Source organism: Myripristis murdjan, chromosome 17 (assembly GCF_902150065.1).
Source record: "Myripristis murdjan chromosome 17, fMyrMur1.1, whole genome shotgun sequence".
Taxonomy (NCBI): Eukaryota; Metazoa; Chordata; class Actinopteri; order Holocentriformes; family Holocentridae; genus Myripristis; species Myripristis murdjan.
In genome coordinates this window covers 26,971,452-26,986,760 of record NC_043996.1, presented here as the reverse complement: position 1 = coordinate 26,986,760, position 15,309 = coordinate 26,971,452, and positions in this window count along the sequence as shown.

Sequence of the window (15,309 nt, the reverse complement as noted above, 5' to 3'; positions counted from 1 at the left end):
TTTTATGAAAAAACCTAGGACAAACTGCAAGAGAAGCAAACTCAACTGGTTTTGTATCCTCAGTTTGTCCTGAGTGAGGGGAAAAAAAAGTCCAAAGGAATCCCATTGGTGGAAAGTTTTGAAAATCACCTCTATATGACCATATAATACCAGAAAACACTGTTTTTAACACACAGGGGAAAGGGGTTCAAAATTTTACTTTCAGATATCACTATAAAAATTCACAAGTTGATTACACACACAAAGACAAGAAAAAAAGGTCAATTACAAGTTCTTTGAATTATTCTGTTTACACATGCATATCACACATTATCTGATTTGATATGGGCTAATATGGAATATAAGGAATAAAAGCCAGAGGAGATATTTAAACAGTGAATTAAAAGGTTACTAGGTTGACCCCAATTTTGGCCTAAAATTACTGGACGAATTGGCCTCTACCTGCTTCGTTATCACATCCACATTAATAAGTAAGGTCGGCTTTATTAGTCCTCACAGAGAAAATTGAGTTGCTGTCAGATGCACATGACGCACATGTGCACCATAAACATGCAAAACACCTGATGTGCTGCAGATCTCAATTGCAACAGTTGATCACCTACAATTTATATATTTTTAAAAAAAAAAGGAGTAAAGAATTAGTGCACATTGTCAAAAATAATTAATACAATTCATCTAGTTAATACACATTCCCTTAGTTCATTATGTGCCATATTACATCATTAATGCAGTTCCCATAAGAGCAACCAGAGGTCAACTCATACTCTGTTGTTCAGTCGCCTGATTGACAGCAGGATCAAGGAAAATCTTTTTTTTTTTTTTTTTTTCCAACACGTTGACAGTTGACACTTTCTGACCGATGGCATCAACTCATGATATGATCTTTATGAGGGACATGATCAGGATTAGCTACCGTTTGTTGCCTGTTTGCTCGAATGTTTTCTGCAGAGGAAAAGCATAACATAGCATCAGTCTCAAGGCATCAGTTAATCAATGACATCTTCATTTGCTGTTTTTCATTGTGGAAAATCCTCTGGCGGACAGGATGTGATGCATTTTCGCAGCTGTGGCAGCGCAGCAACAGCAGCTTGTTTGAAATGCATAGACGTAGCATTCAGCAGTTTGGCACGAGCAGCAATAGCCACAAAAAAATAAAATATTGTAGCTACGGAAACTTGAATGGCAAGGCCAAAGAGAGAGAGAGACACCGCAGCACTTGCCTTGTGATTTGTTTGATAATTGATCTCTGGGAAGTGCAGTGCAGGGAAAAAAAAAAAAAATCCCACATCAATGAACGCTTATCATCAAAGATGTCACGAATAAGTGAGGAGCTCATGAGGTAACACTCCAGTCCAGCCCGAGTTTCAAAATGCTGGTGCAAGTGGAGCAGCGAAGTCAGATCTTTTCATCGGATATTAACGAGGAAGCCTGGCGCTCGTGAAGCCTTGGTGAGCCGCAGACTGCCGGCACAAAAGACCTCACTTGGACAAAAGCTGCAGAAAGCTCCGGGTTTGTGTTGCTATGGCAGCGTGACCTTGCAAGCTGTACATTCATCTGTTATAAAAGTTTATGAAACAGCAGTTCTTTTCACGGCCTCCGACACTGCCTAGAGGTTGGAGCGGTTCGACATTTTGTTCGTGCGGATGGCAAGGGGGCTCGAGGAATGTTGTGACACTCTGTCTCTCTGCGGCTGGCATGCGGCATACATCTGCTTCCCACACACACACACACACACACACACACACACACTGGAGATGTTTGAGCACTTTGAGTGTGGTTGATGCTCCAGCATTCCAACAGGCATTCAGCACTGCAAAGCCATGTCGCTTATTGACAGGCGAACAGGCAGAAACTAAATGCCACATTCAACAGGACATGTGCAAGCGGTACAGAAAGGTGTAGGAGAGAAATGCATGGCCATGAAAACATGAAGCTCTCCTCCTTTATGCTCATCCTGCTGCATTTCGCTCAACAGCCAGTTTCAAATGCCAGTCAAAGCACCAGCAATAGAGGAAAATATTTTTCCATCAAGCAGCTTTTATCAAATTTGTAAACTAAAGATTTGTGGATACGTGACCAAATTGCTCGGTTTCAGTGGCGTTTGTCTTTTTAAATCCTTTTCCAGGGAGGTTGTGTGTACGATGGCGTGTTGGGGCCGTTGTATGTGGGGAAAAAATTACAGATCTGGCGAGGGAAGGGAGATATTCCAAGAAAAAAAAAATTCATAAATTTATGATAAAAAAAACTTAAACATTCTCTGAGATTGAATGTTAAATTTACATGAAAAAACCTCACAAATCGATTAGAAAAAAAGAGATTTATACTCAAAATTTTGCGAGAAAAAACTCAGAAACCCTGAGATTAGAAACTCAAAAATTCATAAGGAAAAAAACCCCTCAAAAATAGTTATATTATTGGATTCGGTCAGAAGGAAATCCTGGTGGTTTGAGCGCTGAATCACAATCTTCTCATCAGCGTCTGGACTTTGAAGAGACGTTGTCGTGACTTGGGCCGATTCAGAAGGAAACTATTTTGTGATTCTGGGCTAAAATCAGCAGGATTTCCTTGTTCCTAAATCCCACTGCAACGTAGGATTTGATGAGGTCAGCAGCTGCAGGCCTGACACACGGCGAGCAGCAGCAGAGGCGACACACGTGGAGCCGCCGACGAAAAAAACAACTAGCTTTCTGAGTTTTTTCTCATGAATTTGTGAGGGTTTTTTTTCTAGTAAATCTGCAACTTTAATAACAGAAATTCTCAGTTTTTTTTTTTCTCAGGATATCACCCCCTGTCCTGGCTCCATCATTTTTTTTTCCTACAAGCCGTCACATGTGAGACTCTTTTTTTTCCAGCAGTGAAACTTTACACACGCACACACCCGGGAGCTGCCAGACGCAAACATGAACTCCTGTGCTGCCGGCCTCACTTCAGCAGATGGGGCTTTAAGGCCCTGCTGCAGAGCACCTTGTTGTGGGCGAGGAGAGCCGCTCTTGTTTGTCGGCCAGGGCCAGGTTTTTTTTTTTTTTATTTTTTTTTTTTTTATTATTATTATTATTTTTATTCCTGGTGCCAGTCAATGAATCACTGTCCCTGGTTCAGCGTTCAGACAGGGCCAAGATTTTCCCAGGTGGTCTCAGCTTCATGCCAGTGATAATGACTGAGACTTGAACAGCCTGCGATGCGTTTGACCTGCTGTGGTGCCCGATGTGGGCGTGGTGCTGAGGAGGACATGGGCATGTTATGCCGCCTGACCCCTTCACCCCTTTCACGCATTTATCTTCAAGTTATTGATCTTGAAAGTTGAGTGCACCCTCCATGTCCAGAAAAAAAAAAAGATCCATATTCTCGATTTGCCTGGTTAGACACTCCACCGCTCTGGACTGAGACAAAACTGGTGTCACTGCTGCGGCATGAAACGTCTATAAATGCATTTTTGGGCATTTTTGTGACTTAAAGGGACACTTCACACGCAAGAATGCATAATTTTTGCATCAAGTTCTCACCGCGCGCCGCTTTTAACATCGAACAAAGAACGCTTTACTCGCAAAAGCCTTCATGGTAAACTTCCAAAAACACCAGCCATGTCTGATCCAATGGGGGAAAAAATTAGGTCCATAATTGCACAATTTCACAGCAAAATGCTCAAAAGTTGTGTTTAAAAAGCTCACTGTCGTCCTGCTGTGTGATCCAAGTCTCTGGTATCCAGTCGCGTCCTCGGTGCTTCTCAAACACACACATTTTCACTCAAGTCTCGCTTCAAAAGACCAAAATCTCCTCATGCACAGTCAGCGAGTCCAGCAAAACGTATGCACTTGTGCACACACACCTTTTAGACTCATGATGCCGTTTTGCTGTTGTAAAACTGTACAATTACAGAGCCAGGTTTTTACACTGGAGCAGAGATTGCTAGTATTTTTGGAATCGAAGTTTTCACCACGAGGACGTGCGAGTGTCGCGCTCCTCTTTGGAGGTTGAGGGCGGCACACCGTGAGCGCTTACTACAAAAATTCTGCACAGTGGGCGAAGTGTCCCTTTAAACTGAAAGTTCCCTTTGGTTTCCATGCACTGAGTTGACCCCGGTGTCCTTGAAATCTATTAAAACTCCAAATGAATAATTTCAAAAATGCATAAGCAGTCAAAAAGAGTTCCTTTCTGCTCTTTACATATGTATTAATGTATTATCTCTGCCAGCTCGGCCGACGGCCGCAGCGCGGAGCGGCGAGTTGGGTGACACCGGCAGGCACTTTGGGCAAGGTTACCTCCTATAAGGCCCCGTGAAGCACAATGGAAGGCAGAGAGAGTGGAGCACATGGACGCTTTCACACCCGGGCATCATTATCTCTCCTCTCGGCCGGCTCCTCTCGCTCGCTCCATCTCTCCCGGCCGCCGCCACATCTCCGTCGCTGCCCTCAGTTAGCGGGGAGAGCTCTAATGAACGGCGGACATGCACAGCGGAGCCATTTTGGCCCGGCGAGCTCATTAAGGCTGATGAGTCAGAGGGCAAACAGGGGATGATCAAGGTTGTCTGCTAATCCCTGATCATTTTCTCCGCAGGCCAGCCCGGTCTCTCACCCCTCTTAATGTGTCAAATGCGTCGCTCAGTTCACTGCTTTGAAAGGAGATTATGCATCATGCAGGTGTTGCACGCTTTGGATTTATTCTACTTTGCTTTCGGTTACTAATGAAAATATTTAGCGCATGAAAGCATCCGTGGCCAGGTTGTGGTTCTGATGCTGGGATGCAGCGGTTCTCAAAAGGGGGTGCTTTGGAGGTTTTTTTTGGAATCGTTAATTTAAAAAATATATGTCATGCATGATTTAAGTTAAATAAAAAATGTAACTGTAATTTTGATAAGCTGCATTTTATTTTCCGTTTTCCCTCTGGGTTTCCCGAAGGTGTCAGGTGTGTGTGTTTTTGGTTTAAAGCTGCTGCACAAATGTCTCCATGTGTCAAATGTCCTCAAATGTCATAGCTCTGCCCGGAAACCGGACAAAAATCAAGAAAATGGATCAGAGGTTGAAACGTGGCAGTGATACAAGCAGAAAGAAGAGAAAAAGAAAAGAAAAAAAAACAGAGCCAAGAAAATATCATCAGTATCAGGTTGTTGTTTCAGACTCTGATGACGCTGTGTTGGATCTCTTTATATAGAACAGGGTTTTTTTTTTCTGCCGGTCAGGTGGTACGTGACTGGAAAAAAAATGTTTCAAAGAGGGTACATTATTGAAAAAAGTCTGAGAACCACTGCTGTAATCAATACCCTCACCTCATCAGTGCATCAGAGTGCATCTGAGATATCGCTCCGTTTGCTCATTCTGCAAATAGTTTGAAGCGAGAAATGCGTCACAGCTCGTGTGGTTTCCAGTTATGAAGTTATGAGGAAACTGGAAGATGTCCAGTGCCGTTTGCGTTTGTGTTTTCAAGATATTGGGCGTTTTTTTGAAATGAATTTAGATCACCGTCACCCAGTTTGCACCCAGAAACGACTCAAAAATGTTTTCTGAGGCTTTTATCCCTGCAGGTCCTGATAGAAAGCTGCTGATCTTGAGCTTCCATTGATGTAATATTTAACGACAGATATTTTTGTTGCAAGTCATCTGTGACATGTTTTCATAATGAACCTACCTTTAAATACTAAGGTGCTAAGATCAATACAGGCACATCCATAACTAAGGTGTGGCTTTTTATGAAATTGCGTATTTTATTGGAGTTGGGGGGAGTGTCCGATGTTCAAGAATGACCGACCAGCCCGTTGATGTGACTGAAGACGATGTTGAGCTTCATCGTCCGAGATCACACGGCTCACCAACCTCATGAACTCGATGCTGGGAGTTTGAGCTTCTTGTTGTGGTTATTAACGCCTCCGGTCTCATTTTGGAGCAAAACTCTTTCATTTTTGAGCCACGGAGCGACAAATTTGATTTATTGTGTCTGTCTCGGAGAGGGAAAATCCTCCTCTGCTGTTAGACTCTTCCTCATGTTTAATCCATTCCAGTTACTTTCTGAAGAAGTGTTGAATTTTTTGTGTGTGTGTGTCCATTTTCTCTCTGTACGCCTCATCTACTTCTCCATCAGTGATTTATTTCCTACATCTCGCCTCTCAACACGCTCCCGGAGCAGACGTGAACTTGAGGCGTTCGTCTGTGGGGTTTTTATACGAAGCGACAGCGAGTCTGAGGCCGTCCGGTGGAAAAAGTGAGAGTCGTGCGTGTTACTCAAAAGAGAAAATGTCTCTCTTTATTGCAGTCTGGTTTGATATTGGTATCTGTAGGTTGGTTTCCATCCAAATATATCGGAATTTTTGAGCGAATTTTGTCAAAACGCGCGAACGAAAATGCGAATTCATGCCTGTTTCCATTAGTTTTGTTTTGCGATTATTGAGAGGAGAGTGCGCCGTGAGATGACGCCATAAGACAGCGTCTGTGTGTCGACTGAACAACAACAAACACTCAGCTGACACTCAACAGCTGATCAGGGACAGATTCCTGCTGACCTTGTCGGCTCTTGGGAGAAGTCTGCTTACTATTTTGGCAGCGCTAACCTCGTACCGAACCATCCTAAATAAGGAATAAGAGACTAATAATAATAATAATAACAATAACTAATAATAAGACTGTAGCGTAGAAGTGTGACTTGTATCCGGTCCAGTCATCATTTATTCGCAAAACCTGTTTCCACAGCAAAAAGTCACATTTTCTTTTATCGATATGCTGAGAAATCCACCCCCTCCAAGCGTAAAAACCCTTTTTGCAATTTCTGAAAATGCGAATATAAATAGGTGGATGGAAACCCGCTGTCTGTCTCTCTCTCCCCCCATATGATTGCTGAACTGTGGTGCAAAAACTAAAAATTGTCAGTGTCTTGATGATGTTTCTGTTGTCAACATTTGTCCAGTTTGTCCATGTGAAGAAGCAAAAAACTCACCAAAGAAGAACAAAATGGACTTCACCAAGAGTTGTTTTGTAACGCTGCTTTTTTTTTTTTTTCGAGTTAAAAGGCCACGCCTGACCCCGGCTCGTCCCGACTCCACAAAGAGAGCGGGAACCCGGCGCAGACTCCCAGCATGCCTAGCGGAGACAGACACTGCCCTCCTGTTCGAGCGCACAACGGAGACTCTCTCTGAGATGAAAGCGGGCGGCCTCGTTTTTGTCTCCCTTCATAACGCGGGGGCCCAAGGTGGACACCTGCGTTTTAAGACTCCTCTCGGAAAAAAAAAAAAAAAAAAAAAAACTCCAAGGATCTCTGATGGACACACACACACACACACACACACACACACACACACACACACAGATTGTTTTACTGAACCAACTCACCAGGGCACAGCTGGCTGATGGTTTGTGTGTGCCGAAGTGTGTGTAAATGTGTGTGTGTGTGTGTGTGTGTGTGTGTGTGCATATGCCTTGCCTCACCAGGGCTTCTCTTTGCATTTGTGAGCGGACAGCAGCACAAAGAGGCTCTTCTTCTTCTTCTCTGTGAGATAAAAAGCAGACTGTCTTGCCTCTAGAAGCCCCTCGTTCCCTCTGAGGTAGCCCTGGTCTCTCTGCTGGGGGAAGAAAAAGGGGGCCACCTCTCCAGAGTGTGTGTGTGTGTGTGTGTGTGTGTGTCCTGTGAGCCTGTGAAGATGGGAGTTATTTTTCTCAGCTCTGATTCTGCTCTCTGACTGTTTGAGGCTCCATTATTCTGCTGCTTGTGGCGACAAAACATGACAATATGTGCCCGTTAACTGTGACTCTCTCGGTCAAAGTGCCCTTGAGCAAGGCACGGAGCCCTGAACTTGGCGATCGTAGCAGCGATTAGTAGTAGGTTACAGCAAATGTATCCAAACGGGGCCATATCATATCAGAGCTGGAAGTAACTAATTACATTTATTCATGTTACTGTGATTGAGCAGCTTTTTGTGGACTTTTTCTTTATTTTTTAAGTCAGTAATTCACTTTTTGCTGAAATATTCCACTTGCATTTTAAATGTTTGAAGGCTCTGTGCACGCATCACAAACTGGGCCGTCATGTATTGACAAACCGTGGAGCCGCTCACAGCAAACATCCCTCAAGACGAGTCATCTGCTTTGATTTGTTTCCAATATTTCCAGTTAAATAATAAACTTTGCACTCTCCCCCGTGGAAAATATAGAAAAAAAACAGCATCTAACAAAGTGTATATAAAGGATCTCACTAACTTTTACTTGGAGCAACATTTTAAATGAGCTGCTTTTACCGGAGTCGATTTTTACAGTGGTGCTTTTATTCTACTGAAGGAAAATATCAGGAAAAGTAATAATATACACTGCAAAAACTCAAAATCTTACCAAGAATATTTGTCTCATTTCAAGTCAAAATGTCTTATTTCTAGTCAAAATATCTCATTACACTTAAAATAAGACATGAATACCTCAGAAATAACTTGTTTTTAGACATTTTTCACTTGTTTCAAGCTAATTTTCACTTGTTTCAAGTGGATTTTGAGTTTTTGCAGTGAACTTCTACTTGAGTATAATTTTTGTGCTACTCTTTCCACCACTCATAAACATGCACTGTTATGGGGCACCCCGGTGGCCAACCGTGTAGAGCGAGTTTGAATCTCTCCCTGCTGTCTCTGTCTAATGAAGCAGAAATGCCCCAAAAAAAGTCTTAAAAAACCTGCACAATTAAACATTTTAAACCCAGAACATGCAAAGCAGACCGTAAGCCTCAGAAAAGAGCCACCACCATCAACAGCAATAACAAAATGTCCTAATAATTCAACTCTAAATTTGTGTCTCTAAAGTGAAGTGAGGACCGTTTGGACTCCGCTGACAAAAAACGTGGAATAAGTACCAAATGTGATGGATGAATCTACATGGTTCTCATTGCGCGCTCAGTTCGGATGTGCCGGTGCGCCTCTTCAAGGGAGGAGAAAACCGCTAAGAAGGAGCGCCGGCTGCATCCGTTTCAGCCGGATAAACACGTTTTTACGCCAAACATCAAATTTACTCCTAAATTTACCTCCTAAATGATATTAACTGTTATTTAGATCCAAAGAAATGCAGAATGTTAATTACCATAACCTATTTTGCCAAGAAATGTATTCTTTTTTTATGGAAAAGTGAACATTTACCAACATTTAGTATGTTTTTGGAACACATAGCTCAATTTCTTCCTTTGGAAAAAAAAAAAAACTCTTGAAAGGCAGAATGCGGGTCACGTGTTCCGTGACCTTTGGCATCCGTCGTTCGCTCAAATTGAAAGACATGTGGTCACTGTTTGTGTGTTGTAATTGCATGTAATGGATTTTTGATGAGCTTTTTGTCAGTGTACTGTTTCATTTCCTTTTTGTATTTTTATCTATTTATTTATTTATTGTTTTTTTTCTCTGTTCTTTTTGTTTTTTACGTGGATATGTATGGGGTGGTGGAATGGGGTAGGCGTGGGACATACTTGTACACCCATGAAGCGAACGAATACTGTTGGATATCTTTTTTTCTTTTTTGTAACTGAAGGAAAATAAAAAAAGGAGGATAAACAGAAAAAAAAAATTTACTCCACAAGCATCATCAGCTGCATTTTTAGTGGAATATTCCACTAATAATCAGAATAACAGCCCAGTCAGACTAAAAATGCCTCATGTAAACACCTCAATCAGACGATCCGACCTGATCAGAAGGAAATATCAATCGGGTTGGAAGGTTTTGATCATCTGTTCAATAAGGAAAATATTGGCGTCTAATAACCATGTAAACTCCTCATCTGATCGTTTCCCTCCGGTTGTGATGAATCTTTTCTTTCTGCACACGTTTGCCTCACGTCGGGATCACATCAGGGGTGTATTCAGCGCAGACGTACCGGTACGTAACGTCAAGCTAACAGAAACGATAAAGCTCTGAACAACCTGTTGCATTTGGGAGTGAGCAGACATTACCTTCAATGGATCATTAATTATAGGGGTACTGCAATACATTCAATGTCCGCTATGAAAAAAAAAAAAAGAAAAAAACAGTTCACAGTTATTGTTAAACATTGTTTCAAAGAATTGTACCATAAGCCTACACAAATATGTTTTAAGTTTTAAGTTGAATAAAAGTTGCCATATTATTGAAGAAAAACAATAAACTGTCTGATCTATCATCACACGCACCACATACATGTGCTTTTACCTCCTCAAATGATGGGTAAAATTTTAAACATAGGCTACACTGAAAGCCATAATGGAGCACTATTGTTTTAAATCACGGAGGCTTAAATACAGGCTGATGCTGATTGGATAACACCTGTGACACGCCCACAAAACGGAGGAAAACTACCTGTGAGACATGTTGCTCTCTGTTACAAGACGTTACAACCAAACACACCATTCAATGAGACAACGTCACACAACGTTACGTACCGTAACGTTGAATACACCCCTGGTGACACCGCCGGTCTGTGGCTGATGACAGCTTCTTTGGTGTAAAGATTCAATTCTTAAAGGATCGTTGAACGCCTCCGTGGTCAAAACGCCGGAAACCGCGAGCTCTTCCGACAACAGCTTGAAAAGACGGACAAAGCCGGAGTACACCTGTTCATGAACCGAATCAAAAACCGCTGTGAGGGTTTGAAGGCTGCCTGACACAAGGCTAAAAACTCAGAATGACGGAGCCATTTTTCTTGTTTTTTTTTTGTTTTTTTTTTAACATCTTGACATCATTGCTCGTCACGCTGCAGCACACGTGGTCTTCGCCTCGTTTGCCGTCACATCAGGTCAACCATGAAGCCATGACCAAACGGGCACACCGAATCTTTTTCTTCCTAGGAGGGCGATGGGATTTTTTTTTTAACATTTCGTGACATCGTTTTGGCGTACCGGTTAAGGTTAGGTGTTAGGAGGAAGGACACACTGGATACCTCACACCAAGCCCATCTCCAATTCGGTAGTACAAGTCACGAGTGTGAGTGTGAGGTGAGTTTTGGAGATGAAAAAGCGCCGGCCCACGTCCACGATTTATCACCTCGTCCCCCGAGTCTTTACGTGTTGCAACAGCCTGGGGCTCTAAGTCCCGTCGGATGAGCTGCACGTAACGTCGGTGGTTATTACGGGGCTGTTAGGAAGAACGGGCCTGCGGTGAGGCTCCGGTGTGGATCACAAAACCCTCTCCTGCACCTCCAGCGCTGTCGTGAACATCAGGGACTGCTGGGTTGTCAGTAATTTTGGGAAACGGATAAGAAGCAGCTGCTGTGCCTCATAATATCCTTCATGTTTAGGGTTAGGTATACGGCGAACTTTAAGGAAAAGCTGCAGAAATCACCGTTTTAGAGGAAAAAAACTCACAAATTCGCCCTTTGCAAAGCTCGTCTCACCGATCACACGTGCAGCAGGTTAATCAGAGCCTGGATTGTTTTTTTGTTTTTTTTGCCAGCCATCTCTAATCAGCACTTACTCCTATTTCAACAGGTGAGCCGGTGATTTACCTGCAAGGCCTGTTTGAAACCACCGGAAGGAGCGCCGGTCACACCTGTTGCACAGATCGGACTCCGGTTCCGGTGACGCGCACTAACGCCATCGGCGGCACAGATCATAGACGACTGCACTGTTTCTGCGTGGAAAAATAACTCCACCGAGCTTCTGCAGGCGAGGGAGGGGGAGGAGGATAATAGAGAGCGAAAAGTGAGGAGAAGGGAAGCTGAGAGGTGCGACTTTTTGAGAGCACGGGGCAAAATCCGAGAAGGGAGGATTGTGAAAAGAGGTGACACCTGTGAATAATAATAAAAAAAGGTTTAAGTTAACACAAGTTTAGCCTGGAGGACGAGGATGGGTGTGGGTGTGTGTGTGTGTGTGTGTGGGGGGGGGGGGGGGGGGGGGGGGGGGGGGGGGGGGGGGGCTTCATTTTCTATTCAACTGACAGTCTCGTGTCAGACTGGTCTAACTGGGAAGTGACTAATTCTGCAAGTGAAGTGGAGGCAGGCAATATGTGCTGTGACTAATGCTCGACGTGCCGCAAAGAAAACATTCAAAACGTGCGCCTCGGTCCAAATTAGACACACAGATGTATCGGCGATGACACTTTGCGCAGGGGAGCGTCACACTCCCACGAGCTGAGTCACGCCGCGCCGTTTAACGACGCCACAATCCAGGACACGACCACACACACACACACACTGAAACAGAGAGAGACACACACAGAGAGAGAGAGAGAGAGAAGTTTTTTCATTTTTAGTTTTTATTTTAACCACCGAAAGAGGACCCCAAAAAAAAAAAAAAAACACCCTGAGAAAGCGAGGCTGGGTGTCACCGCGACACAGAGCAGAACTCAATTATGGGTTTTCGATTGTGTCAGCGAAAACCCGTCCCGAAAGCGACGCCGCGCTGAATTGTCTGAGGGAATCCTAATTTCACAGCCACCCACGCGCTTTGGTTCTCAGCAGCGAGAGCCGGTTCAGATCTCACCCTCCTCCCATCCTCCTCCCCCCCCTCCCCTGGTCCCCTGGAGGGCAGCAGAATGAAGACGGGATTATTGGTTACACGATTGCATTATGTCTGCTGTGAGAGTGCATGACAGTGCCTGTGCCTGTGTGTGTGTGTGTGTGTGTGTGTGTGTGAATGAGAGAGAAAGAGGGTGTGAGAAAGAAAGGAGCTATTTATGCATAAGCTTGCTCATTCAAGGTGTGTGTGTGTGTGAGAGAGAGAGAGAGAAAGAGAGAGAGAGAGAGGAGTGGATTATTTATGTGTGAGCTTGTTTATGTGGAGGAAAGTGTGTGTGTGTGTGTGTGTGTGTCTGGTCTTTCCTATTTTTTGGTGTTACTTGTCACCATACCGATTCGTTAAAGCTCAAACAAAACAAACTCTCACCTGCTAATAACACAAACAACAATAATAACATGAACGCTTTTTTTAATTGTGAATTTCTCCAGTTTCACGGGGAGGTCAAAGGTCAGGCTCACTGCAAATTTCATCTCCATCTTCACATGTCAACATCTCGTTTTCCTTCAGTCAAGTTTAAAAAAAAAAAAAAAAAAAAGAAGAAGGTCTGTCAGTGGGACGAGATAATCCCACTTGTTTCCAACGTTAATCAACTCGTTTTTAAGGATTTTCTCGACTCCAGTGTCATTTTTCCTGATCCCGGCGGGCTGATCTGCCTTATTCTGCCTCGTTTCAACACATTTATATATTTAGACTTGCTTCCAAAAAAAATTATTAAAGCAAGTGAGACTGGATTGGAAAACAAGTGGGATTAACTTGCAGATTTATTCACTTGTTTGAAGAAAAATGAGATTTTGACACCTAATATGCGACTAAATGTTAAGATGGAGATTCTTCACAGGGGCACAGGATATATACGCTTATTTATTTTTACAAGGACAGATAAATCTTTCATTGTATCAGCCCTCAATCGGTCAAATGTTTCATTCGTTAATTATCTTTTCTTGGAGCTTGCCAGTCATATACATAAACACATACACATTATCATCATTTGATGCCTTTGCTCATGGGTACGTCAGCAGAGCAGGGAACAGCAGGTACCGGCGACCTCTTGGCAGCATCACCAGCCAATCTGATTCCTGAAGAAGGTAATCCCTGTCCCAGAAGATTACATAATCCCACATGTATCCAGGGATAAAGGAGGCCCCCAAATCAGTCAATCCCTGCGTGGAGACAGCAGGAAGGAGGAAGGGAACGCCAGGTGTGGAAAATCCCATTTTAACCCGACTCCTGTGCATGTATGCATGTATGGGTGTGTGTGTGTGTGTGTGTGTGTGTGTGTGTGTGTGTGTGTGTGTGTGTGTTTGAGAGAGAGAGAGCACTAGAGAGAAAGTGTGTGTGTGTGTGTGCATGTGGGTGGATGTGTGTGCTGAGGTTTTCAAACTGAGAGAAGCTCAGCGTGCTGCCAATTTAACAGGATCCTTGATAGAGGGTGCCACCTAGTGGTGAAGAGAATGAAATGCATTCAAATTTGTCAGATGAAACGCAGCATCTAATGTTTTGTATTATCAACGTTCACCGAATTTAATATAACTCTAAAAATAAATAAATAAATTAAATTAAATTAAAAAATCAGTTTTTCTGTTGACTATGTGCAGGTAAAACTTCAAAGAGAGAGAAAATGTCAGCATGTGAAGAAAAAAAATTAGGGGAAACATTAATAATGTCATTTTTATAACCTGGCATCCTGAGTGAGATCGTTATATTCATTGTACTATAATGTTATTTTATCTCATTTAAATCAAACTCTCCTTAATAAGATAACCTGATATTGATTTGATATTATTATTTGTTCAGGAGACGTTGCCAAGACAGATCAAAGTTGTATTAAACAGTCAAGAAAAACCAAATAAAATCCAAATGACATTTAGCACAAAGTCATATTTCAACACGTGAAGGTGCAAAAGCCGACAGCATCATTCACTGTGCTGGAAGAAATTAAAATTTGACAGATATTCTCTGTGTGTTTCAGTCAATATGAGACTTAACTGCCCTTTGCTGAGATCCTTGATGCGCCAATTTAGTGTCTTTATTAAGTTATTTCCATTTGATTTTCAATATTAAACATTAATTATCTTGTGGAATATACATGCACTGATGGATAATCCTGGGATTTTGAGAGTTCGGTCTGATTGTCAAGTGCTACGATTTCACTCAAGGCTGCTTCTAAAACTGAAAATGAGCATTGTTTGGCGTTAAGGTCTACTCTGCATAGGAGAATAATGTTTCCTATGACAGCAAATCTTACGGCCGTGGCTCGGTTTCAGTGCCGCAGCTCGTTCTCAGCTGTGACGTCATCCGTCCTGGCAGCAGGAGCTTAATTAATCCATTTGCTTGTGGAGAAAATGTCTCGAGTCAACCCAGAAATAAACAAAATCAGCGGCGGAGCGGCTTTGTTCCAGCACAGCTCCCTGCACTGACATTAGGCAATGTGTCCCTTCCGCTTTTCCACATGTATGAAAGGCCTTGGTTTGGAGATGATGGAGACATTGGGAGATGGTAATTCACACACAAAAACTTTGGTTTCTGCTGAATTTCTGCATTTCTTTGGTTTCTCCTTCTCTCTCTCTCTCCCTCTCTCTCTCTCTCTCTCATCATTCCTGTTCCTCAATTCTTACATTTACCTCAATTCTAACACTAGGTATGGAAAAAAAAACACCTTTTAGTCAACTAGAATAGCAATTGAAAAAATAGACTTCATAAAAATAAAGAAAACTAACAGAAATGATAATGTGTGCTTAAAAAAATAACTAAAATAAAATAAAAATATACAGGATCTAAATACCTCTTCTGAACAAATACCTCCTATATTATAAAAAAAAAAAACCCACTAAAACTACAGCTGAAACTGATAAACACTAAACTAAAACTCGACATTT